Source organism: Equus caballus, chromosome 28 (genome assembly GCF_041296265.1).
Source record: "Equus caballus isolate H_3958 breed thoroughbred chromosome 28, TB-T2T, whole genome shotgun sequence".
Lineage (NCBI taxonomy): Eukaryota > Metazoa > Chordata > Mammalia > Perissodactyla > Equidae > Equus > Equus caballus.
Genome location: NC_091711.1, coordinates 9,415,488 through 9,440,968, shown reverse-complemented (window position 1 = coordinate 9,440,968; position 25,481 = coordinate 9,415,488). Strand labels below are relative to the sequence as shown.

The following is a 25,481-nucleotide window of genomic DNA, read 5'->3' as shown; positions in this document are numbered from 1 at the left end:
CGTGGAGGAAGCGAGGATGCACAATAGAGTCCCTGTGTTCTTGGCGACTCAATGGCTACAGAAGTTTTGGAGCCTGCATTTTTTTCATTTCAGATAAGTTATTTTCCAGCTTCACTAAATTGTTTTCTTTCTTTTCTCTTCTATGGTAAACAAACAAAAAGATCCTTGTTTGGCTTCCCTTAATGTCTTCTACCATTTTAGCTTCAAAGGGTCAATGTGCAAAAAAGATTTTTCACACTAGAGGAAAGATTTGAGCTCTGGTCAATTATAGCTTAATTATCAGTCTCTAGGTTTCAAGCTGTAGACAGACTCATACATTCTCTCCTCAAGATACGTGTGAAGGATGGTTCTTTCCTCCGAAGTTTCAAGTAATCAGAGGGAACCTATTCCTGTTGTAAATTAGAGCGAGATGTGACATACTATCTAGTGTGGCCAAAGGTGGGATTTACCTGTATCCAATTTTCAGTATTCCCTTTAGAAATTATGTACATCCGAACGTGAGACAGTCAGTTAACAAACATTGTTGAGCACCTGCCAAACAGATAACTCCAATCAGTGAGTCAATGGGCTTTGAGAGAGGCAAGCCCTATGTGTTCTAAGAATACATCAGGATTCCTTAGTTAGAATTTAATGAGAATGTGATTATAAATAGCCCCTGTGCTACATCTTTCTACTTCCTTGACCCCACATGCAAGAAATCTTCCCTTCTAGCCCCAGTTACAAAAATCCAGAGGCAGGGACTCTTATTGCTAAGTTTGTGTTACATCCCTATACCTTGGACCAACCACTGTCACCAGGGCCATGGGTTACTGTGATTTGTTGCATCTGGGTAATGTGGGCAGCAAACTGTGCTTGCAGACACTGTAGACTCACACGGAATGAGTAGTGGGAGAGGAGCTGTTTCTCAAAGGAAAGAGAGGTGAGGCTATTGCTAAGGGAACGGATGCTGAGAAGGCCATAGCAATAGAGGGTGGTTAACAAATGACGGTAGGCAGGACACCAAAGAGGGGAGTCAGGCATCAGGGATGGTTTACCCAACCTGAGTCATTTAAAAAATGTGAGCTAAGTGTTGAAGAAAGAGTAGGCATTCTCCAGGTGTTTCTGTGTGTATTTGTACACGCATGAGAGGTTAGCGTAGTCTGGGTAGAGGGAGTAGAGTGGGTAAAGGTACAAAGGTGGGAAAAAAAGAAAATGACCTATTCGGGGAACTAAGGAGTTTGGTGTGGCTGGAACGGAGGGTAAGATGATCAGGCAGCAAGAAATGGAGAGCTTTGTATACTATGGGATGGGAAATCATCTACTGAATTTACATTGGCTAATATTTACTGAGCACTTCTTAGTGCTGGTGCTGCTCTGTGCATTTCACCTGTATCAGCTCATCTAATCCTCACGTCAACCTGAGGAAGTGAGCAAGGGGGACCTACAAATATGTAACAACCAACCTGGCGTGGTCATGATTGGTGACCGTTGAGTCAGAATGGACATCAGCTGTAAAGCACTGCTACTCCCCACGGTGTGTATCCGTGGCCACCAGCCCTGGGTGTGGGCACGCTTATAATCCTTGTTTTACAGGTGAGGAAGCTGGAGCACAGTGTTGTTTACTTGCCCAAGCACACATGGTAGCAGCAGAGGAAGTAGGCCTCAGACCAGAGGGGCTGCTCTGTACCACTTGCCTGTAAAGGGGGAACGCGAATTCATTCTTTAGAAAAAGGATGTGAGAGAGTGTAATTCTCATGAAGACAGCCACTGGGTCTGTGTTTGTTTCTCATTATATCCCCAGCACTGTTTCTGACACATGGTATGTTCTCAAAAATACTTATTGACTGAATGACTAGAAAGCTCATTGCAGATTTGAGAAAGGCAGATAAGACTGAGGCATTCATCCAGATAAGAAAACAATAAAATCTTGAAGTAAGGAGCCAATTGGAACTGGTAAGGAACTAAGGTGACACCAATTGGAAGATATAAAAGAGGTAAGAGTAAACAGAATTTAGTGACTGTTTAGATGTGGGACATGAGTCCCAGGTTTCTATTTTGAACAATGAAGGAGGTGGTGTTGTCATTCACTGAAATAGGAAGTGTAAAGAGAATAGGTTGTTAGCGGTGGGTAACGTGAAGGGGGATGAGAGAAGATCATGAGTTCCTTTTGTGGATGTCGAATTGGAGTGCCTGCAGCTGCTTAGGAGAAACTGGATTTGGAATCCAGAGAGAGACCAGTGCTGCTGATGTAGATGGGTGAGTAGTCAGGATACAGATGGAGGTTAAAGGCATGGGGGTAGATGGTCATCCAGGAAGAGTCTATGCAGAGAAGAGGCTGGAGGATGGCGTCCTGGGGCAGGGGAGAGAAGCAGAGGCCCAGTGAGAGAATGAGAGTGAGTGGCCAGGCATAGAGGAGGAGGAACCAGAGAAAGCGTTGTCAATAAAGTCCAAATTTGTAGGGGCATCAGTATTTGTGGTGTTCTGAGTGGCCTGGCTCTAAATGTGGAAAAGGTAGCAGGCAGTGGGATTGATCTGGAATTTGGCTTTTTCCGAGTGAATATGGTCCACTATAGGCAAAGGAGTTGACAGTGACAAGAAATGCTGTGTGATGGACCTGAGGCCCCGACAGGTAGAGCAGGAAGCAAGTATAGTAAGGGCTGAATTAGAAGTCAGTCAAGGATGGGAGATCTCAGTGAGTCAAAGAGAGGGTGTGGTGGGTGTAAGGACTCAGGGAGCTGAAGGGATAGGAAGTTGTAGTCAGAGTGGCGTGCTGAAATCCAGATCCAGGTGGTAACAAGGTCCAAAGGTGTGGTCGTGGGTCATGGGTGTGAGAGTTGAAATGCAAGGGAAGTGTACTAGTCAGGTTCTCCAGAAAAACAGAACCAATAGGATATAGATATATTATTGTATTTGATATTGTATGTATTCCATACTTAACATCTATCCATCTGTATATTTGTATCTCTATCTATGTAAAAGATTGATTCTAAGGAATTGGCTCATGTGATTATGGAGATGGGCAAGTCCCGAGATCTGCGGGTGAGTCAGCAAGCCGGGCATCTGGAAGAACCAATGGTTTACTTGGAGTCTGAGTCTGAAGGCCCGAGAACCAGGAGAGCTGACGATACAGTTTTAGTCCTAAGGCCAGCAGGCTCGAGGTCCAGGAAGAGTAGATGTTTCAGTTCAAGTCTGAAGGCAGAAGAACTCTCTTTTACTCAGGGGAGGGTTAGCCTTTTCGTTTTATTCAGGCCTTCAACTGATTGGATGAGGCCCAGCCACGTTAGGGAGGGCAGTCTGCTTTACTCAACCTACTAATTTAAATGTGAATCTCATTCACCCTCACAGAAGCACCCAGAATAATGCTTGACCAAGTATCTGGGCACCCCATGGCCAAGTGAAGTTGACACATAAAATTGACCCTCATTGGGAGTGGTCCATTTACTCCAGACCCTCTGTACTTGCTCTGGTCTTCCTGGCCTTGACCTTTGGGCTCCAAATCCCTACTTCAGCTCCTGCCTTTGGCCATCGACTACGAAAGCTGAGTCTGCTCATTAGAACTGTGACGGGAAGTTTCTGTGCAGATTGGGGTTGAGACCTGGGAGCTGGGACTGAGTTCTGACCCTGCTATACAAAGAATGCTTGCTCGGAGGGGCCTGCTGTTGAGAGAGACGCCTAGAAGTATTGCTGCAATTGTCTAATGTGTGCCCAGTTCATGATTCCCACAGGGACACTCAGGGCTAAACTGGCTCCTCAGAGCATTTGAGGACCAAAGTAAAGATTGCAGCGACATGGCTTCGTGCCACCCTCAGGTGAGTTTGATGGAGCAGATGACAGACACTGGCTGCATCCAGCTACAAACTGAATTGCACTCGCTGCAGGATGAGGGATGTCAGAACAAAACATGCTTGGGACTACCCAGAGAATAAGTTATGATTAGGTGTCTTGTTTCCTGAGCAGAGCAGTGTTAACGGAAATAATGGCAATTCTCATAAGTTTGTGGCTACTGGGTAGTGGATGAATCATGAGGAAAAGACCCACCTTTGTTTAGTGATTCTTGTTACTCCCAAATGTAATGAGATTAGCAAGGAAACCATATTTTTTCAGGAGCCGATAAGGTATTAAAAAGGCTGCCTCCTCTGAGCCTCCAAGGACTGGTTTTGTAGAAGAGAAATCAGGCAACTTCTCTGGGGATAGGCTTTGTGGGAGACAGATAACATATCATTTGGGACTCTTTTTTTCCCCTTAATTTTGCGGCAGATTGGTTGTCTTCTCACCTTTTCCCACCATGATGCGACAGCCCCCTCCTCTGTTTGAACTGCCTGGAACGAAAGTCCTACCTGTATTCCACACTCCACGAACTCCACAGGAGCCTTCAGGGCGCCCACTCATTCCTCTGCTTCTTAACTCAGCTGTTCAATGATTGGCTTCGACTGTCACCTTTTCATCTGTCTGGGACTGAATCCTGGCTCCATCTTTTACATAATGTGTAATCTTGGGAAGTTTATTTAATGTCTGTGAATGTCAGTTTCCTTATCTATAAAAGAGTGATAATAATAGATTCTACCTCCTGGGTTACCATGGAGATTCAAGAAGATGTTTTAGATAGTCATTGCAATGCTTGGAAACAGCAAATGCTCTCTAGTTGTTAGCTCTAATTTTCCTTTCTGATTCTGCACCTCAGAGTCTTCCAGGTTGTCTCTATAGGTCCGTAGCTGATCTGTGTGTATTGACTCCCTAACAATAGAATGTTGACCCAACTCTGAATCATGTTTTATTTCCTATAGGTGACCAGTTTATGTTTGAAAGTGGAAACAGGAAAATCTTGCTTTCCATAGTCTGCCTGAGTAACCAAACTTCACCTGGTTGAGTGGATTTGAGGGGAGTGAGGTGAGGGAAGGAGTGTTTCGGCCGTACACCTCAATTCTCAAATCCTACTTCTCAGCTTTCGACTGTGCAGGAAATCAGAGATTACATTTCTGACACTGTTGACCTTTTTGCTCCTGACTCATCTCAGATGATGCCATAAGGAAACGAGGGCTCTGGTAAGTGGACAGGGAATTTGTTTCTTCAGTTTAATAGTGTGTGAGTTGGGATTCTCTGAGCACTAATTTCCCTAACAAGGACAATTCCTGATTGCAAATTATTTACTCTATATACAATTTGGAAACTTGGGAATGTTAAGATATTCAGCTGTTTCACAAGCCAGACTATTCATGCTCAGAGAATGTCTGCCGAATCCTCTGATTTGATTCAGATAATATACAAGCTTATGCAGCTCTCGTAGAAGGTTCTGGGCAACAAAGCAATGGATCACATGGCTTGGTTGATTCCACCCTAGGTTATTCAGTCATTCTTCAAACATTTGTACTGAGGGCACACAAATGAGTGTGATACCATCTGTTCTCTGGGGGCTCAATGGCAGGTAGTACTTTTGTCAAAAAAATATGGTGGTTACAGCAGGAAACAATCATTTATCCATCTATCCCTCAATTCCATAAATATTTATGAAGCATTTATATGAGCCAGGCACGAAGCTAGGTATGTGATTCAACAGTGGATAACACAGATGCTCCCTACCCTCCTGGACCTGTCAAAGCTCATGGTGGAGATAAACAATTAAACACAAATTTATAGCACATTGTGATAAATGCAAGATAAGGGAACATTTACAGTACATTGGGACACATACAACACAAGGAAAGGAGCTAGACTTTAGTTACGTGCTCCATTCGGAAGTGATTTCTTTTCTCTTTTTTTTTTCTTTGACACTGGAACGATCTGAAGCCCTGAGCAGCCCACAGTTCCATTCAAAAGAACTCATATGAGACAGCTGTATTGTTAGAAGTTTCTTTAGTTACGTGAGTTTGTATAAAAGCAATTAGGAGTACAGATAGAAATAGCAATAGTAATATAGTTGATGTCTTAAGTGGAATCAAACCTGTGCAGTAGGCACTGGACTTTGAGTAACTGCGGACACAAAAAGCAAGAGTTCTTTATGACGAGCATATTCGCGCTGACAGCAGGAAACAGTGCAAAAGGACCTCCCTGGGTGTAGAGCACATGACGGAAGAAGATGCAGGTTTGGACTCGATGAAGACAGGGCTTCTCTTCTAAGTGGTCCTGGCTAAGGGCTTCACCACTGTCCTACAGAGGAGGGCATTAATACTTGCAATTATCTAAGTTTTACGGTACATAATTCTGCTTAAGAAAACTATAAGTTATATGTATTCAGTTCATTTAGTCCTAGGGAACTGTATTTCCTTAAACATTGTCTCATTTTCTCATCAGGTCCTGAGTCAAAAAAGCCTCTCTCCTATTGGTGGGAAATACCTGCGCCGGATGGGACCAGCGCTGCTGCCCCAGCTCCCCGAGCATCGCTGAGCAAAAACCTCTCACTTCTTTTTGGTCAGTGGCCCCCAAAACTGAGGGTGTCTGCAAAGTCAGAGGTTCCCAGCTCTCCTTGTGCATCAGAAAAACCTGAGGAACTTTAAAAACTGGAGAGAACCTGTCCCGTGCCGGGAGAGTCTGACTTCATAGGTCTAGGAAAATAGCTGGGAATGCGTTGTTTAGAAGGCGTCTCAGGTGGGTCTGATGTGTCTGGCCTGCCGTGGGTTGCTGTTTCAGAACCTCTGTACCAGCTTGCCTGCATGATTTCTCACCTGTTTCCACTTTCAGGTCGGTCCCTCATATTAAAACTTAACAGTAGACTTCCATCGATGGTAATTTAAATTCTCATTCCCTCCCTTTGTCCCACCCTCTCTTCTTTCATCTCTTCCATATTTTTCATAGAACGCTAAAATTTGTAGATACATTGTGATCATCTCATCCAAACATTGCTTTGAGACAAGGGAGGATAAAGAACCGAACCATTGAGAGAAATCCCTTACTTATTTAGCCCAGTGAGTTTTCCTGCAAGTCTCTTGATGTCAGATAACAACTCAGAGTAGGACTGCTTTACAATGAACACAACGTACTCGAAAAGACTTAGGGCAGAGCAGCTGCCAACCTGCTGAGATTGATACTTTGTGCAGCTGGCTTGGTCAGACCCTGCCTTCTGGCCTCTGCTGTCCCCTCCACGTGTCAGGCCCCATCCGCGACTCAAGACTCAGCTTCTAAGACCTGGTGACTTTCTCACTGGGGCCCCTTGGTTTGGCGCTGGGTGGGATTTGGTGACGGCTTTCCTTCTGGGTCTGGGGCTTGTCTGCGCTTACTCTGCCACCTTCCATTTAGCCAGTCAGCTCCCTTAGCCCTCTCCTGGCTTCCTTGAACCTTGGCTCCTTCCCTGGGCAAATGGCCTTCGGGAGCCACAGTACCCAACCAACTTTACTCCAGTGTTTGATCAGCTTGATGGCCGAACAGTTTCTTCCTTCTGTCCAGCTGAGATCTCTTTGTCACACTGTAACCATTATCCCCTTATTGGTCCTCTGAGGACTGATATCCGCAAGGACCCATTTTCCATTCCTTAAATCTTGTCTTTCATTCATCTCTAAACTCACTCTTTTTCCTTAAATGAATTAACAGATATAAAGCACTTTGAGCAGTGCCTGATATGGGGTAAGCACACATGGCTGTTAGTATTATTATTTTCTTTATATCCTTTTAATAGTTTTCTGAACAGAGATGGACTTGTGATTTCTCCAATAAGGGTCAGGGTAATCTGAATAGGGTAAGATTACTGTCGTGTTCCTCTTACTACAGCAACACAGATTCCTCTTTACTCCCTCACAGCCCCCTAACCCTCAACCTCTCACACCTCGGCTAACTTGCTGACTTTCAATTTGTTTTCAATGACAGTGACCTCTACGTCCTTTTTGTCACTAGTGCTTTTTCCTCTCGTTAAAATGTGTATGTTTTGGCAGTAATTTAATTGTGATAAAAGGTATACGGATCTATTTTCCATAAAAATTGCTTATTGTACCATAATTTGTTTGTAGTAGGAAGTTATGGTCCAGTAAATTCTTCCATATATTTACATTGCCAGAAACACTGTTTGCAGAGCAGCGGACATTTTTAGTTTCATTCTCCCTAGGTCTGTTTTCAGTCAGGGGTAAAATCTCCCCCTAAGATTCATCACCTAAACAAAGTGTGGTCAATGAGTTTACCTTGAGTAATTGTTGGGGTGTGATATGAAATGTCCTGTGTGGGTGCGAGCCCTCTTACTCTAAGACTTGGCTTAAGTCTGTAGACAGAGGACCTGCTGTCATTTTGCCAAGAGTCAAGGAAGGCGTGAGAGGTTGTTGGTTAGTGGGTAAAGTCTGCTAAAGCTGGGAATTAAAGAAAATCTGTATCTGTATCTATATCTCTTAAACCTTTTAGTTTAAACTTAAAATGCATGGATTATCTTTTACTGTAAGGGCCAACTTTTCCTGGCTGTGAGTTCATTGTTTGGAGTTGCATGTCCTCATTCTTCTATAAACCGCTCTCCTCATGCATCATTTACAACATGCAGTTTCAGTTTCTTTAAAGTGGAGCGAGATCTTGAAAACATTTGTGAAGTGAGCCGAGTGGAGTCTCTGTCTAGACTAGAGTTTTGGTACATTTTTCTCCGACCCTTTTATGGTTGCTTTACCCATACTGGTATGGACATCTGTTTGTATAGCAACTCACTTTTGAGTTTTTTGAGACATCCAACTGAAGTTTTACAGAACAGAATTTTCTTTTTACATTAAAATTTCATCAGTTTACATGATATTTAATATAATTACGTAATTATAACAATAAAACATTGGGCATAAACATGTCTGGGAATAAAGACAAGGGTTCTTTATAGCTCAGCCGGTGGGCGCAGAAGCGCGGGGTCTGCCGGAGCGCAGTCTGTGCCGGGCCACGGGTCAGTGGGTTTGAAAGAGGGACACGGCGTTAGGTGTAACCTCATGTCCCAGTTTGTGCGTATTGTCCTGGCTTAATCATTAAGAGCTCCCTTCTCACCCTTCAGGAGGTCCTGGGCAATAAATTCTATGATCACTCCTAGTGTTGGTTAACCTAGTCAGTCTGGTTAAATGGAGGTAAAAGTTGATTTAGAGAGTTTCTACCAAACTTGATTCAAGTTTAACTGTAGCTGACTTGACAGTGCCTACAAATCCTTGCCAAGTGATGGTGGTTAGAATTGGAGTTGTCAAGGAGCTAGAGTTCTTGATTAAGCTTGGGAACGGGCCTGGAGCCTCTGAGCAGCCCAGGAGGCTGCTCAGAGGCTGTGATTGACGGCTTCCCAGGTAATGCTGCTGCGAGGGGCTTCCCTGCTGCTGCTGGGCGGGGTCGCTCGTTCAGCCAGGTGGGTACTGGAGGCAGGTGATGATCTTGAGCACCAAGGGTGACTTTCATTGACATGGGAATAACGGGCACAGCATCTTCTGGTGGGAGCGGGGGGGGGCGTGCGTTCTAAGCATTCGTAGCTGTGGTTAACTGGAAATGATGTTGAATAAAAGCCTCTCTACTTCCTGGCAGTGTTTCTGGGGTTGGATCTCCCCAACTTCATCCATCTTCTCCATCTCTGCAGCTGCCTTCCTGCATTCTTTCCTCAGTCTGTCCTTCTCTTGGTTCTTTCCCAGCACTGCCTCTTCCCTATCTGTTCAGAATCCCCAGAGCATGCTGACCACCAGTGTGTCCTATCCTGTGTGAACCAACCCCGCTCCGCCCAACCATGCTCATTCAGGAGGAGCGCTGCCCACCACCACACCTCTTCGTTCTCCCCTCCTTTCACACACACTCACCTGTTTTGCTGTGAGACCTCTCTGTTGGTTTCTGGGCCTGGAGGACAACTCTAAAGCTACAGTCCCTGGGATGGATTCAGCCTGGAGTTGGCTTTAGATCCTGGCATCTGGGAGATCTGACCCTCAGCTATGGAGTCCTCTGTGTAGTTTGTAACTGAGTGCTGAGCTTGGGGTGGGGGCAGGAGGGCCAATGTGGAAACATTCACGGGGCCTGAAGACTGCTAGTGCACGGATGCTTTTAACACTTTGACTCAGTTTCAGATTAGCCAGTAATTCAGTGTTTGCTATACGCCTGGGTACAATGCTAGTTACTTTCATGAATACTGTAATATTTAATCTTTTCAACAACCTTTTGAGCTAATATAACACACACACACATACACAAGCATGCACGCACTTTTTTTTTTTTTAAACAAATGAAGATATTAAAGCTCAGAACGTATAAAGAATCTTCATGGGCACACCGACGGCAAATGTAGACCCAGGATTTGAACCTGATGCCTCTTGACTCAGCATCTCCTTCTTCCCAGCAGACTTTAGTGTTCCTCTTCTGGAAAGGATTGTTCGGAGAGCGTTGCTATTTACACACTGTAAGTAAAGAGATTAATGCTATGGCTTTCAGACTTTTAGAAACATCATAAAACCTATTATTTAAATGAAGTCTTGTGAGGAAGCTCAAAAGATAAAATGGCTAAGTGCGAAGCTGGTCCAGGCGGGTGGAGGGTGTCTGCGGTCATCTCCATTTCTTCCCTGCCTCCCATCCTCACAGCCCCTCGAAGCAGGCTGGGGGGCACAGTTCAGTGATGCGGGATTAGTGGAGTCATACATGTGCATCCATTTAATTCCACCGGCCCAAGAAGGCGGGGCAGAGAGCTCGCCTCGTCCCTGGCAACCAGCACCAGGGGCCCTCCCTGGATGTGGTGAGATGACTGTTCCACGTTCACCTGCTGATTTCTTACCTCTGTATAAGCAGATGCATATCTATTCTCTTTTTCCTTTTTGGTGATCAAATTGAAATAATTTGCATTTATGATCTTATTCACTTTCCCAACCATCCTTTGGAATCCCAAAGACCAAAAACAACACTTTTTAAAGGTACTCTGACAAGTAGGGTGACCAACCAGCCCAAAATGCCTATGACTTAGGGATTTCCCGGGACACTAGACTTTCAGTGCTGAAACTGTGACAGTCGCAGGCAAACTGGGACAGTTGGTGGTGAAGCCATGAGGTCACAGGAACTGGCCCTTGAGGACTGCTAACCAGGGCACCGGGACACCTCTACTCCCGTGACCTGGCCGGTTGGCACCTGGTCCCTGGGATCAGGTGAACTGCAGATCGTGTAAGGAGTCTGGTTAACACTGCTCCTTTATCCCTTGCCCTCAACTAGAGCTGAAAAATGAGTTTACGAGGGTGAAAATCAAGTTCACACAGGTAGCCATTTCAAAGAGATTAAAAAGCAATACCTTTTTGTTTTTAAAGCATAGTTAGAATATAGGCACTCTCTCTTTTTCTGCGATTGTTAAAGTAAATGAGTAGATAAAGCTATTTTTAAGGTTACCTAGCAGATAAGTGCTTTTTATTTTCTATGGATTTTGTTTATCCTTTATCAATTTTCTTTATTTGGCATAAATAAATGAGTTGGCTAAAACAAACCCCCAAACACCTCTTGTTATCTGCAAAGTGTAGTAAGCTATAGTATCTGGCAGTGTGATTAAACGGAAAAAAAAAGACTGGAGTTGCTTACCGACTGTAAGACATTGGAAAGGTCCCTTAACCTCTCAGAGCCCGAGCTTCTACACTGTCTCAGTGGAGATAATTGCACCTGCCTAACGGATTAGCACGAGATGTCAAAGTGCTTGGTAAATTGCATTTCCCCGATAAATGTTAGCTTCTTTTCTTCCTGGCATGGTCAAGGTTTTGCTTAATCAAATATTCTCATTAGAAGAAAGTTATCAATATAGAATAAGGTACGGTTAATAAATTCTTTATCAATAAAGAATAAAGTATGTTTACCATTAAAAATGCATCAAACAGGCATGCAGGCATGAGGGAACCTTCTGGGTAATGGAAGTATTCCATATTTTGATCTGGATAGTGATAACATGGGTGTTTACACACATAAATATTCACCATGCTGTATACTTAGGACTTATGTATCTTACTGTATATAAATTAGTCTTCAATTAAAAAAATGACTCCAGATATGTAAGTCATTTGTATTGATTTGTATGATTCTCCTAAGGCAGGAGAGGGGTCATAATCAGAAATTTATTGCAACTCACTCTTAGTGGGGTAGAAAATACCATTTATTAGAGAATTTTAGTAATTAAAATGCTAGCTAAGCCTGACATTACAATTCACACTACATTATTTATTGATATTTAACATTGACAGAGCGATGGGCAGTGCTGTCTTGTGTGCGCAATGGGCAGAAATGCTGTTCACTCAAGGTCTGAATCAGCTGCAGTTTATAATCTCTGTGGAAAGCATGGTAAAATACTGCTTTTCTTCCTTTTGTTATTTGGCCTCCCGGGAAGCCTCAGCTAACCAAACTTTTCAGTAGTTCAGTTATCATCCAATACTTGACTTTGACGAAGGCAGCCAAAGGCTGTACTCAATGGAGCAACAGCCTTAGAAATGATTTTGGAAAACGGATTTGGAAAAAGCCTTTGGGCACTGGGCCTATACAGAATGCACTCATAGACCGCTGGTGACAACACTTAGCACAAAGCACTTGGCTTAAAAAAAGAGAAAAATGCTGGCATTTTGAAACTAATTTTTACATTGTACCCTTTATTATACTCTCTCTCTCTCTGTCTTTGTGGTATCCTGTGTTTAAGGAAATAACATTATCATCTATTTCCAGAACTGGTTTGGATAACTTCTTCTTGGAAACCCTTCCCACGCATTTGTATTTTGGTATCTCTCTGTTATTTCCCACTCAGGCAGACTGACCACAGGCATGCTGGGAGACTCTCTGGCTCTGGAATGCACCAGCCTCCTACTTTCACAAGCCAGGGACACATGTGGGATCATCTAGAAAGGCAAGGGGAGTCATGACACAGAGGGGAAGCTAAACACAGGATTTTGCTCAGTTGAGGGGATATGTGACCATCAGCACCGCTGCCACTACCACCATCTCTATCACTACCGTCTCCACCACCACCATCTCCATCACCACCACCACCACCCCCCGCATCTCCACCACCACCTGGTACCATAGAGAGAGGGGAAGACTCAAGGGAGCTCCCTGGGATCATTCCATGAGACACAGTGTTCAATTCTCTGGTTGGTGGTGACAGGTGATCTCAGAGTGCTAGTGGGCAGGAATCCCAGGGAGCAGTTGTTCTCAATTGGAACAGAAGGGTGGAAGCTCTGGGGAGGCGAGTGTATCATTAAGAAAAATAGGAAACTGAGAGATGTGTTTCAAACTATTAAAAGGAGATTATTCCTTCTGGTAGAGAGTTTGCAGCTGAATTAGCAATTACTGAAAAACTAAGTCAGGGGAAAAAATGATTACTAATTCTAAGAAATATACAGAGTTAACAAGAAAAGAAATAGAAAACTACATGATGCAGCTTTGAATAAGTATTACATAATCAAGATAATGTAATAATGAATATTGATTTAACCCAAAAAATTATATTGGGAAGATGAGTGGAAAAGCAAGGGCTGTGTGTTTGTGTGTGTGCATGTGTGTTGAATTATATAAAAGCTAATTTCTCATTCTTAATAGTATGGAGTCAAGAGATAATATCTAATTGGAAAAATCAACGACTAGCAGTATAAGCATACTATTAAGAAATATGGAGGAAAGAAAGAGCCCTAAGAATTGAAAGTAATTGCTCTCAGGAAATAGGGGATAAGAATATAGCTTTGATAATTGAAATTAAGTTAAAAATTAACCAAAATTTCTCTTAAGTCATTAAAATTAAAGCCTTTCCTGAAGAAATTAAGGTGAGCAGAGAAGTAGGGCAGCTAACAGGTCAGAATTTTCATTGAGAGTGGAAAACAGAGCTCAGAGTCCTATGTCCTTGAAGCTGTTGGTGCCCAGCCCTCTCAAAATGGACTCTGCTGAGCCTACGAAAGACTGGCAAGTGACTTTTGCAACACGTGACATTTCTTCTGGAGGCTGTTCAAAATTTGAATCTGCAAGACAGTACCTTCCCAGGTCCTGAAAACTTGAGAATACAGTCAGAGTGCAAAACAGTGGCCAAAACATTCATTCTGCGGCTTTGATCTCACCAGCTGCTTCCAGTGAACTGTTGCCTGTCTACACTCTCCCTCCCCTCATTGTGAGTTCTCTGCAGTGGATTATAGCTACTCTCACATATTTTTCTGGATTCTAGATTGTTGCAGGGCCCATCCTTGACTCTTCTGGAGTTTCTTTAGGCAATCCAGAATTGTTCTTGCTCCCGTCTCGGATCTCCTATCACAGGGCTGGACCCTGGGAACTACATTTCCAGAATCCTGCGCCAATAGGGCTCCCAGTTAGACTCTGTCAATGGGAGGAACCTGGGGGAGATCTGGAGGCAGAAGCGGTACACATTGCTTCTCCAGCGGTGGGAGGCAGACAGAAAGGCTTTACTGGATATGAGCTTCTGGAGCATCCTTTAGGTCATCCCCTGGAGTCATCTGGTGTGGTGTTGGGGTGCTGTAATCACGGGTGGTGGTTACCTTGGGATTCAAGCAACTTCTTGATTCTCTGAAAGCAGTGGCCAACTTCAGAGCTAGTGCTGTTGCCACCAAAACCTTGGATTTGGGTAGAAGTGGATTTGAATCCTGACTTTTCCTTTTTTGAAACTAGGTAACCCTGAGCTGGGATTTTTAATCTTGACCTATTTTTTTTAACAGTATGATAAGGATAACAGCATTTATCTCATAGGCTACAAGGCATAAATATAATACATGTGAAAATGCCCAGGAAAAAACCTGGCACCAGAGTAGGTACTCAATAAATGGTAGTTATTGATGTTATTACTTTTATCCTGTGTTTATTTTTCAAGATTGGCACCTGAGCTAACAACTGTTGCCAATCTTCTTTTCTTCCCCGTCTTCTCCCCAAAGCCCCCATTACACAGCTATATATTCTAGTTGTGAGTGTCTCTGGCTGTGCTATACAGGAAGCCACCTCAGCATGCCTTGACAAGCGGTGCTGTGTCTGCGCCCAGGATCGGAACCAGCAAAACCCTGGGCCAGCGAAGGGGAGCACGCAAACTCAACCACCTGGCCACAGGGCCGCCCTGCTTTTATCCTGTGTTTGCCACCTGTCACTGTTCTTATTTATGCTATAGCTGCTGTGCAAACACTAGGCGAGACATCCGTGTGCAGGGTGCTGGACTGAGCCGCTGGGACAGCTCAGCCACTCCTCCTTCCACAGGCTTCTCCTTTTACAGACGGGATGCCCACGTCTTCCCTTCTCCCTGCCTCAGAGCGTAGGCCTGAGCCTACCCGATACCCAGCCCGTCTGTGTGCAGGAAGCCAGGACCATCTCGTCGGCTGTGACTTTAGCACGTGTATTTTGCCCGGTTTGCTTCCTTTGCTAACCCAGGGAGTACAGCAGCCCCCACCTTTTTCTCTGCACAGTGAGCTGCCATTTGATTGACATCCTTGGCTCTGCTTATTTTTGGGGGCCAGTCGCTCCCTGTCACTATCCTGAGGTCACCATGCTTGAGAGAGATTCATTCTTACACCTTTGGGATCTTTCACAACAAACCTCATTGCAAGGCAGAACCATTTCTAGGCAAAGTCATAGAATTCCTGATTTGGAGAATTTTTTCCCATCCTCTTTTTTATATGTGAAACACCAGATGTTCCAGCTGATAAGCCCTATCAGTGATTTCTTTTTCCTCATTGATTTAAAAAATTGTACCCTTTCTCTATACAGCACATGATCAAGCACTTTAAAATATATAATTAATTAAAGTGTTTACTGAAACTGACAAGCAGGCAAAATAAATGCAAATGAAGTAGGAAATCTATAGAAATAGCCTGGGAAAAGCCATCTCTGCATGGACTGACTTATAGGATACCCTGAAGTCGAAGAAACTGGAGTCCTTGCAGATTGGGAGCCAGTCCAGACACGGGGGTCACCACGCTTAGGGTACAGTTTCTGCTTCTCTCTTGCTTAAATGACAGATTTCCAGCAAAACCTTCTGGCCTCTCTCTGTCTTCAAGAAATATGGGCAAGCAGGGAGAGAGAAAAACAGAAAGAAAATGAATTTATTTATTTATTTAGTAATAATCTGAAAATAATATGTTTTCTTTTTTTAACATTTTAAAAATTTATTTGTTTTTATTGAGGTAACATTGGCTTATAACATTACGTAAATTTCAGGTGTACATCATTAAATTTCAGTTTCTGTGAGGACTGCGTTGTGTAGACCACCCAAAGTCTAGTTGACATCTGTCACTGTCTGCATGTGCCCTTTTACCCCTTTCGCCCTCCCCCCTCCCCCTGGGTAACACCAATCTATTCTCTAATCTATATATTTGTTTGTTGTTGTTGTTTTTGTCTTCCTCATATGAGTGAGATCAGATGGCATTTGACTTTCTCCCTCTGACTTATTTCGTTTAGCATAGTGCTCTCAAGGTCCACCTATGTTGTCACAAATGGCAAGACTTTATCTTTTTTTATGGCTGGGTAGTATTCCATTGTGTATATATACATATACACCAAATCTTCCTTATCCATTCATCCAGTGAAGGGTACTTTGGTTATTTCCAAGTCTTGGCTATTTTGAATAATGCTGCAGCGAACATATCTTTTTGAATTAGTGTTTCCGTGTTCTTTAGATAAATAGAAAACGGATTTATAGAGTTAAAGCCATCCTATCACAATCTATCCCATTTCCCTCACTATTTCTGGTTTCTTCTCTCTCCTCCATTTCTGGAAGGTTCGCATGAGACAGGAGCAAGGGGAAGGCAGGGTGCTGTAGGGGGGAAGGGCCCAGCCAAGCCTCTTCCCTGTTCCTCACTGGAGACCCTGGAATTAGGCTGGTGGCCTGTTGTGCTCTGCTTTCTCACCTCATAGCCTATAACTAGAAACAAGTCAAAACACTACACCTTTATTAAGGGTTATTTTTTTTTCTTGAGTGAAAAATTTAAAATATCCCTTACTTTAAAAGGCAGGATTTGAGCATAAAACTTAAAACCAAAAATAATCAAACACACTCCTCTTTTCCTAATGTGATAGGAGTCATGGAAAGGGAGGGCTGGGGCGGGAGAGGAGAGTGTGGGGCTTCCTGCTCAGCGGTCGGCGTGGCGGTCAGGTTAGTCTCTTCCGCATTTCACTTACGCCGTTCCTTTTGGATGTGGTCATACACACTGGATGTGCAAGGAGGGGGGATGTCATTTTTTTGTCAGCAACGGGAGTTGGGAGGGAGGCAAATGATAGTCTGTGGGTCAGATCCAGCCACCACCTGTCTTTATAGATAGAGTTTTATTGACACCCAGCCATGTCCATTTGTTTACACATTGCCTAGGGCTGCTTTTGTGCAACAATGGCAAATTTGAGAAGTTGTGACAGAGACCATCTGGCCCACGAAGCAGAATGTGTTTACTATCTGACCCTTCACAGAAAAAGTTTTCCAACCTCTGGCCCAGATGAAGTATTATTCTGGTCGCTAGAGTCACTTTAGCTGCTGGATGTGTGTGGCAGACGGGGTGAAATTAAACCAGGGGCCAAATCTGACTCTTAAAGTGCTTTACAAAAGTTTGTAGTAACTGAGAACCATGAATTGCTTACAACTGTCATGTTGGTTTCATGTAGATAACATCACTTAGCCATTCAGTCATTCACGGTCTAAGCAAATATTTGCACTTGCATCACCTCTGTGGGCATGGTGCAGGGTGGGCTTCCAGTGTTTGTCGAAGTGAATGAATTGCCCTTGTTAGCACCTAAATGCCAAGCAAATGAATCTGAAAACTGAGCTCCTTTTTTCTTCCAGAATGAGGTGGAAATATTTTAAGAAGGCCGGACGGATGAAGAACCTTTATGATTTGTGAGAAAGATGGAGACTAGGATATAAGACTACTCATAATTAGGGAAATTTATATTATCAAATAAAAATATTGTTTTTAAAAAGCATCTTTATGCCCATGTCTCTCCTATTCTTTCTCTAAGGACAGTCCATATAGAGTAGCAAATAAGATAAGTAAGGGATATGGTGCCAGCACACCTGGGTTTCAATTCTGGCTCTGCCATTACTAGCTGTGTAGTCTTGGGCAAGGTACATAACCTCTCTGTGTCTCAGTTTCCTCACTTTTAAGACAGGAGGAACCCCCTTTCGCAACCCTCAATGGGTTGTTATGAGGATTCATTGAGATGAGGCAGGCAAAGACCTAGTACTGTGATGGTGGCAAGTTGGCCATAATATTATATTCCCCTCTCAGAAAATCCCGCCAGCTCTCCCAGAACAATGACTTCCTGTACTTGCTTCTCAAAATCCGCCGTTAATTTGCCTGAGATGTCAGACATGGGCCGTTTGGCTGGAACCTGTGATCTCTGCGGAAATGAGAACCCGGTGGCAGAGAGCGTCCTGAGATTATCTGAGCTAACCACTCATATCCTGGCAACACAATCTTCTGAAAGAGAACCTGGTGAGTCACAGAGGGAACAGGACCATTTTTGTGTTACTGAACCATGACCAATGGCTTGCCAATCACCAGAATGGGTCTCTGTCTTTGTTGAATACACATTTTTACCTGCTTTATTGTTCTTCCAACTCGGGCCTGTCTTTAGTCTTTCATCTGGAAAAATCTCTGACAAAAGGAGTAATTAAGTTGCTCCCTTACAGGCATGAGGCTGATTCCAGCAGACTTGGGATATTTTGCTGTAATTGTTCGTGTGAGGCACTGCCCACTGGTACTTTTGCATCTGAGCTTCAATCATTTTCAAATCTTCCTCGGGTTACCTTTCATCACCTCCTTTTATTAACAGACAGATGTTAGGTGTCAAAAGAGCTCACCCAGGTGCTGGGGAATCGGAATCAATGCTTCTTGAGGAGAAAACCGCCCCAGGAGGCTGGTGGTGGGTAGTGGGTTCGCCATCCATCCACCCTTCAGTCTATCCATCTGCTGGGGTATTGCGAAATAATGTTGAATTCGACTTTCGGTTCTACCTAGAATTCCCCAGTTAGCTGTTCTCTCCTCTTTCAAATTCCTTTTTATTATATGTCAAGTGGGAACAATAAACATTTGTCTAACTATTGTAGGGGAGGAAGACATTTCCTCTACCCTCTCTGGGTTTGTCTGGCCGGAGAACAAATTAAATTCACATGAGACAGAATAGCAGGAGAAAATTAAGCAAAGCTTTATAACACATATACATGGGAGAGACTCAGGTAAACCAAGCAACTCGCCAAAATGGCTGAAGCCCCTGCCTTAAATATCATATCCAGCTAAAGACAAAGGAGAATGTTGGGAGTGTGGGGGGAGTCAGTTATAGGAGGTTACCAGACAAGCACAATAAACAAATGCAGATTTAAGTCCTTGCATTCTGTATTGATAGGAGTTTCTAGAGAAGGTCATCCACGTTCTTCCTGGTACAGAGAGGGAGGCATCTTTACAGATGGAAATTTCCTTTACAATGTAAATGTCTCCTAACAAAGGGTAAGTAAGTTCTACTTTTCAGTTGCTTTCCTGTCTGCAAAGTAACCAGCGCCAAATAATCATCATGCCAAAGACACATATCTTGGGCTTGCCAATTCCAGGCCCCCACACTATCTTGGCCTCTCTGGACTCATTTCTTACCACCACGCTTCCCCCAGTCCCTCACACCATACGCACACACTTGGAGACACGGAAGTACTTTGCAGTCCTGCAATCATTGCAGGTTTGCTGAAAGTTCATAGCAGGTCGCAGATGTGAAAACACTTATTACCAGGTCTGGAGCAGCACAGGTGTTTCTTGGGTTTCTGTATTTGAATTCCAAGGCCTGCTATGTGTCACAAACACAGAAATGTGTTTTAGAAGACTTGTGGTAGGGTCCCAGTTCTGTCACTTAATAGCTGTGACACTTTGTGCCCTGTCCCAAACCTTAGTTTTTCATACATAGTGTGAGGAAAAACTATGCTATGTTATCAGGCAGATCAAATGAAAATATATGAAAAGAACTTTTTAAACCAAAAGATGATACAAATGTATACTGCTATACAGACAATTGTGACAATTGCAGCAGCCTTCAATTGGAATTGATAATAAAAAGTCAAGTTTAATGATATTTCTTTGCTTTAATTCAGCTTTGCTTAATGGCCCCAGGACACTCACCTAAATGTTAATAAAGCAGGAGAGCTCTTGACCTTGCTTTCCAACCAAAGCAAATGCACACGCAGCTTATCACATCCATCAATACACTAGGTGCTTTCAGACTTAAGCTGGAGAGAAGTGCGTGTGGAGCCACAGCAGGTGAAAGTACAGGCTGGTTGGCCCCATTAGTGCCCTGGGGCCAAGTGCTGACTGAAAAGCGGGGGAGACAGAGGATGGCATCAGTTTCACCCAGAGGAGAGAGGCTGATCAAGCGCCTGTCCTGGCCAGTCCTTCTCTGTTGCCTCAATTAAAAGGGGTTAATTACTCACATTATCCAGCTGTTTGCTGAGTCTCTGATTCACTTTGCTGCGGGAGGGAGGGGTGAGGAGGCAGGAGGTGAGCGGCTGCTACTCCTTGTCCTTTTCCTCCTCCAGTCCAGGGGAGCGGGAGGGAGAGATGGGAGCCAGCACGAGTCATCTGTAAGAGACACTTGCTTTCCCTGTGCGGAGACGGGGAAACTCCCGTGTCGTGAACACTGGAGAAAACAAATGAATCACCATCATGCATTAAACTCATTTGGCCTCATTTTCTAGCCTATGGTGTGGGGGCCTGAGGTCAGCACAGAACTTGACAGAGAGGAGGAGAGGGGAGAAGGAAGAGAATACATGACAGTGACTGTAGCATGCTCAGAAGGTACATGTCCAGGCAGGCTAGGTGTCTTAGAAGGAAGAAGACTCTGGAAGGGAGGGCCTGGAGGTTTAGGCAAGGCTAAGGTTTGTGTGGAGCCAGGTGAGACAGCTGAGTGTCATGGATCAATACCAGAAATTGGGTAAAAAAAGTCACACTGGATATCAGTTTCAAAGATGCAGTAGATGCAGGGGAAAAGCATCTATTAGGTTTTAGATACTGTGGAGGATGCTTTACAAATACAATATTACTGAATCCCCATAGAAATATTATGAGAAAAGCTATAGATGAATAAACATCAATTTAGGTGAGCCTAAAGCTGTTAGCTTAAATGGAGGGGATTGGTTCGATTCCAAAGTCCATGTTCTTTCTTTAGTTTCATGTATAGAAAGTCAAGCTAAGGTATGTCACCTGTGGGCAGGATTTTTGTCCCTCTAAATCCATAGGATTTCTCCATTACTGCTGCTTCAGTTGTGGTAAGAACTTTGTTATCCTTACCCAAAGGTTTTGTGACCTTACCTTACCCTTATGTAGCAGGGAATGGTCCTGCTCACTGATATTCCGGTTCTTCTCCTGCCTCACAGGTTTGTACTGCCTCGCTCCTTGAATACTGCCTTGGCCGTGTGACTTATTTTGACCAGTGAAGGATGAGTGAAAGTGACTTGTGTTGCTCATGTTACAGGTAGCAGACTGTAAGAGCCCTTATAAGAAAAGGAGATTAAGAAAACTCACCATGTTTTCTTCTACTTGCCGAAGCAGCTGTTAACCCTCCAGTTGGTAAAATGTCTGAAACTGATGAGAAAATATGGAGCAGAACCCCTGTTTATTTAGTGTAAGAAATAAAACTTAACTGTTAAAAATTCCTAAGATTTTGGGATTATTTGTTACTGCAGCATAATCTAACCTGTCCTGACTGATCCAAGGAGGAAATGATGAATTGCCTGTTGTTCATGATTTCAAAAGATGTGTTCTTACAAAAGAGAAAAAACAGAGAAATAGGCTGATTGGAATAAGAAGAAATTGGAGTAAAAACTCAAGTCATCTCTTGTTTGTTTGTGTTTAAACCCAGTGAAAAAGTCTGTAAAGTTTTCAGCAGTGTACAGGTTTTAGGTGGTGCATGGTTTCTGAAGAATGGGAGATGAGAAGTGTAACTTTGCTTGGGCTGCCGTAACAAATAGCACCGTCTGCGGCCTAAACAACACAAGTGTGTTTTCTTCCCATCCTGGAAGTCCGAGATTGAGGCATCTGCAGGGTTGGTTTCTTGTGCAGCCCCTTTCCTTGGTCTGTAGATGGCTGCCTTCATATTGTCTTCCCTCTCTATGTGTCTGTGTCTTAATCTCCTTTTCTTATAAGGGCACCAGTCATTTCAGACCAGGGCCCATCAAATCACCTCATTTAACCTCAATTACTTCTCTAAAGACCCTGTCTCCACATACAGTCACATTCCGAGGTACTGGGGGTTAGGAATTCAGCATATGAATTTGGTGGGAACTGCTATGGAATAGTATCTGCTACATAATGCAGACCCAAGAAAGGATTTCTGAATATCTTTTGCCCCATCAAGCTGTTTCCTATATATTCTGCTCTGTCAGGAAGGAATCTAAGGCTCTGGCCATCTGGCCTGAACAGACTCTGCCACAGGGTAACTCTGCCACAGGGTAACTGTAGTGTCTCATTGATCTCTTCATCCCACACCAAAATGAACCTGGATGGGAAAGACCTCTGCAGGAATTTTGTGGAGAGCACTCCTAATCCCATTTTAATAGTTAAGGAACTGGAGCTCAGAGATGTTAAGTGACATGTCCTAGGTCACACAACCAATGCATTTCAGAATTGAGAATTATGTCTATGAATTCTGAGTACCAGGAACTGTCTTTCCATAAGGTCAGAGCTAATGCAGTTTACAGTAATAAAGTCTGGGCTTGAAACGAATGAGAGTGTACAAATTCAAGAGAAGATTTGCAGAATGGGATGAGAAAAGAGATCATTCCAGATGAGTGGAGCGACATGAGCAAAGGTGGAATCAGGAGGAGTAAAGTAACTGGGCCCCTCATTTTTCACCACTGTCCGTCCACTTCCTGCTCTGTACAATGGTGTATACCACTACTCATGTTGAGTGCGCATGTTGAGATTGGGCCAACAGTGCCTCTCTGGATAATCCAGGAAATAATGAGGCATCCTGGATGTGTCATCAATTTATTTACTGGCTCTTTGGGAAAGCCATTATGGTTATTCATCAGCCACTTTATATTTGCAAAATGGTTTGCCATAATTTTCATTTGATTTCTCTCTAGCAAACTAGCTCAGGGTGGTCACTGCAAGTTACCCAACTCACCAAGGAAACATTTAAAGATATAAAGGCATTAAGTGAATTAGCCCAGAGCAACAAAGAGCAAGAGCTAGGATTAAGAATTGGAAACCTCGGAGACCTCCTCTGTTTTGCCTTCGGGGCTGGCTTTTTCCACAAACAGGCTTCTGGGAAACAGAACGATGAGGGGATTTCATGAAGAGCACGACATTTTCTATCACCATTTGTTGAAACTGCAAGTCATCACATTAGAACAAAGGCATCCCAGGGAGGGGGAAGGCCCCACGCTGGGCTGGGCTCTGGAGCAGGGGTCCTGGACTGGGTCCTGGGTAGCACACCCCACTGACGACCGTGAAAGGATGCTGCGTCCTCAATGAGACAGCTGCTTGTATAGAGGCGTTTTTATGAGCTGACAAGCTAGCCAGGAGCAAGGCATGTTTGTAGGAAGTAGATGCTTGCCAGTTTTAGTCTGAGCTTTTCATTCAGCTGTAGCTGGAGACAGCTGAATTTTGAAAGTTCTGCGTGAAGTTCCTCGTTTCGGATTTTTGTCAGAACAAGGTCAGGGATTTGGTTTGGCTTAGATGCTCCGTTTTCAAAGTGTAACTGAAATCAATGAAAACAAAGGCAGCGCTGGTCGTTTTCCTTTGCTGCTGATCATAACTCTTCCGGGAGACCAGGTCTGGACAGACAAAGCTGCCTCTCGAGGGATGTTTACGTTTCTCATTCCAAGACTGAGCTTAAAGAGGGGAGACAACAGTTGACATGTTGTGATGTGAAAATGATTGAAAGTCTATCCTGAGATGGGAATTAAACTGAGGTCCCCAGGGAACCGAGTGGGGTCTTGAGGAGTTGGAGGACATGGTTTTGAGCTACACTGATCAGAGTGAAGCATTGCCTTTCATCTAGCTGCTTTGGGAGAGAAGATGTTTCTCCTAAGAAAAATTTCCAGAAAACTGAAGAGAATTTCTTCTAAAAATAAAAAAAGAGGGGCCGGCACCGTGGCCGAGTGGTTAAGTTCGCACGCTCGGCTGCGGTGGCCCGGGGTTAGGATCCTGGGCGCGGACATGGCACCGCTTGTCAGGCCACGCTGAGGCGGCGTCCCACATGCCACAACTAGAAGGACCTGCAACTAAGATATACAACTATGTACAGGGGGGGTTTGGGGAGATAAAGCAGAAAAAAAAAATAAAGATTGGCAACAGTTGTTAGCCCAGGTGCCAATCTTTAAAAAAAAAAAAATAAAAATAAAAATGAAATTTAAAAAACATTTCTTTTAAAAAATACACAAAAAAACAAGCAAAAAACACACTTCTGCTGAAAATTATTTTACAAGGCTTGGTACGCTTCCTTACCTTCTCAAGAGTGTAGCCTGGAACATGCCCTGTTCTCGGTGATCCGGGTAATCACACCTCCTCGGGCTCTCCTGTAGGGAGCCTGCGCGGTCCTGGGCCACGCCTTCCTGCGCCAGGTCAGCAGGGCAGCCTGCCCATTGGCTGCTGACGGTTGGGTGCCCCTGGGGATTTGTATTTTTATTCTAGACTGTGAATGGAATTCTTTCTTTAGAATCTTACAAAGAAGGGCAGAATCTGAGAATACCCAAATCCTGCTATTGGGAAAATGATAACTATATACACTAACCAACTAAGTTAGCATGTCAGCAGGTCAACCAGGTTCATTTGACCAGCAATACTTTCTCATTAGAAAGTTTTTTGTGGACCTCAAAGTTTCCTGTCGCCTGATGCTTTTCACTGTTTGTCTCTTCATATACATGTAGCAGGGGGTTTAAAAACCACCTCTGTGTTTGCATAACATCTAGTTATTGTGATATAACTCAACGTAGGACAACTCAGACTCTGAAAACTAGAATCTCACAGCTTTTCACAATGCTCACTGAATGATCATTTGTCTCTTTTAAAACTGTCTTCAGACTTTACGCAGTCGCCTTCCGGATTCTGCAGGATTTCACCCTAGCTTCCTGAACACACAGGCAATAACCCCAGTGGTCGAGTCATTCTCTGGTTATGCTGGAATCCAGTCTACACTGAACACAGTCAGCCTGTTTTCCAACTGCCCTTAACTGTCCTACTAATTTAATAAAGGGAATGGATATTTATTTCCACTTGCAGTTTTGGGTGGGAAATGATTGGTTTTGTGGCTGAATCCCACTAGGAAAACTCTCTTCCTCAGGAAAAAAAATTAACCTGAATTCATGATCTTTCCAGCAATCCTACTTTGAAACAATCTTCTTTTGATCCTGTGGGACATAAGAAAAAACAATACCAATACTTTTGACTTATTTCACACTATTGCTTTCCCAATGGTTAATCCTTTTGGCAATTTTTAACCTCATAATATCTTTTCTACTGGCAGACTGTGATATGTATTTGGGCATTATTTTCTGATTCTTGGCTATTTGTTGGATATTTGAATTTCCTGGATAAGGAATGCCTGGATGAGAGAGATAATATTCTTCATGATGTTAATTGATTTTGTTTGTTTGTTTGCTACAGGTTTATTAAATCAAATGGCCTAACTCTCAGGGTGTTGTA

At 43.6% G+C, this 25,481-nt stretch overlaps 2 long non-coding RNA genes across 3 annotated transcripts; one reads left to right on the top strand and one right to left on the bottom strand.

Moving 5' to 3' along the window:
• LOC111770991 (uncharacterized) lies at positions 1–21,469 on the top strand. The gene is made up of 4 exons (XR_002804496.2): positions 1–5,021; positions 6,268–18,290; positions 19,201–19,301; positions 21,307–21,469. It is a non-coding gene; the product is annotated as an uncharacterized lncRNA (long non-coding RNA).
• Positions 18,979–24,569, bottom strand: LOC138921197 (uncharacterized). 2 transcript variants are annotated; one of them, XR_011433558.1, is made up of 4 exons: positions 24,285–24,569; positions 21,357–23,668; positions 20,267–20,472; positions 18,979–19,629 (listed from the first exon to the last, which is right to left on the bottom strand). It is a non-coding gene; the product is annotated as an uncharacterized lncRNA (long non-coding RNA). The 2 variants fall into 2 exon arrangements; XR_011433559.1 differs by having other exon boundaries at positions 21,357–21,416; positions 24,285–24,564.
• Positions 24,570–25,481: the final 912 nt, after the last annotated feature.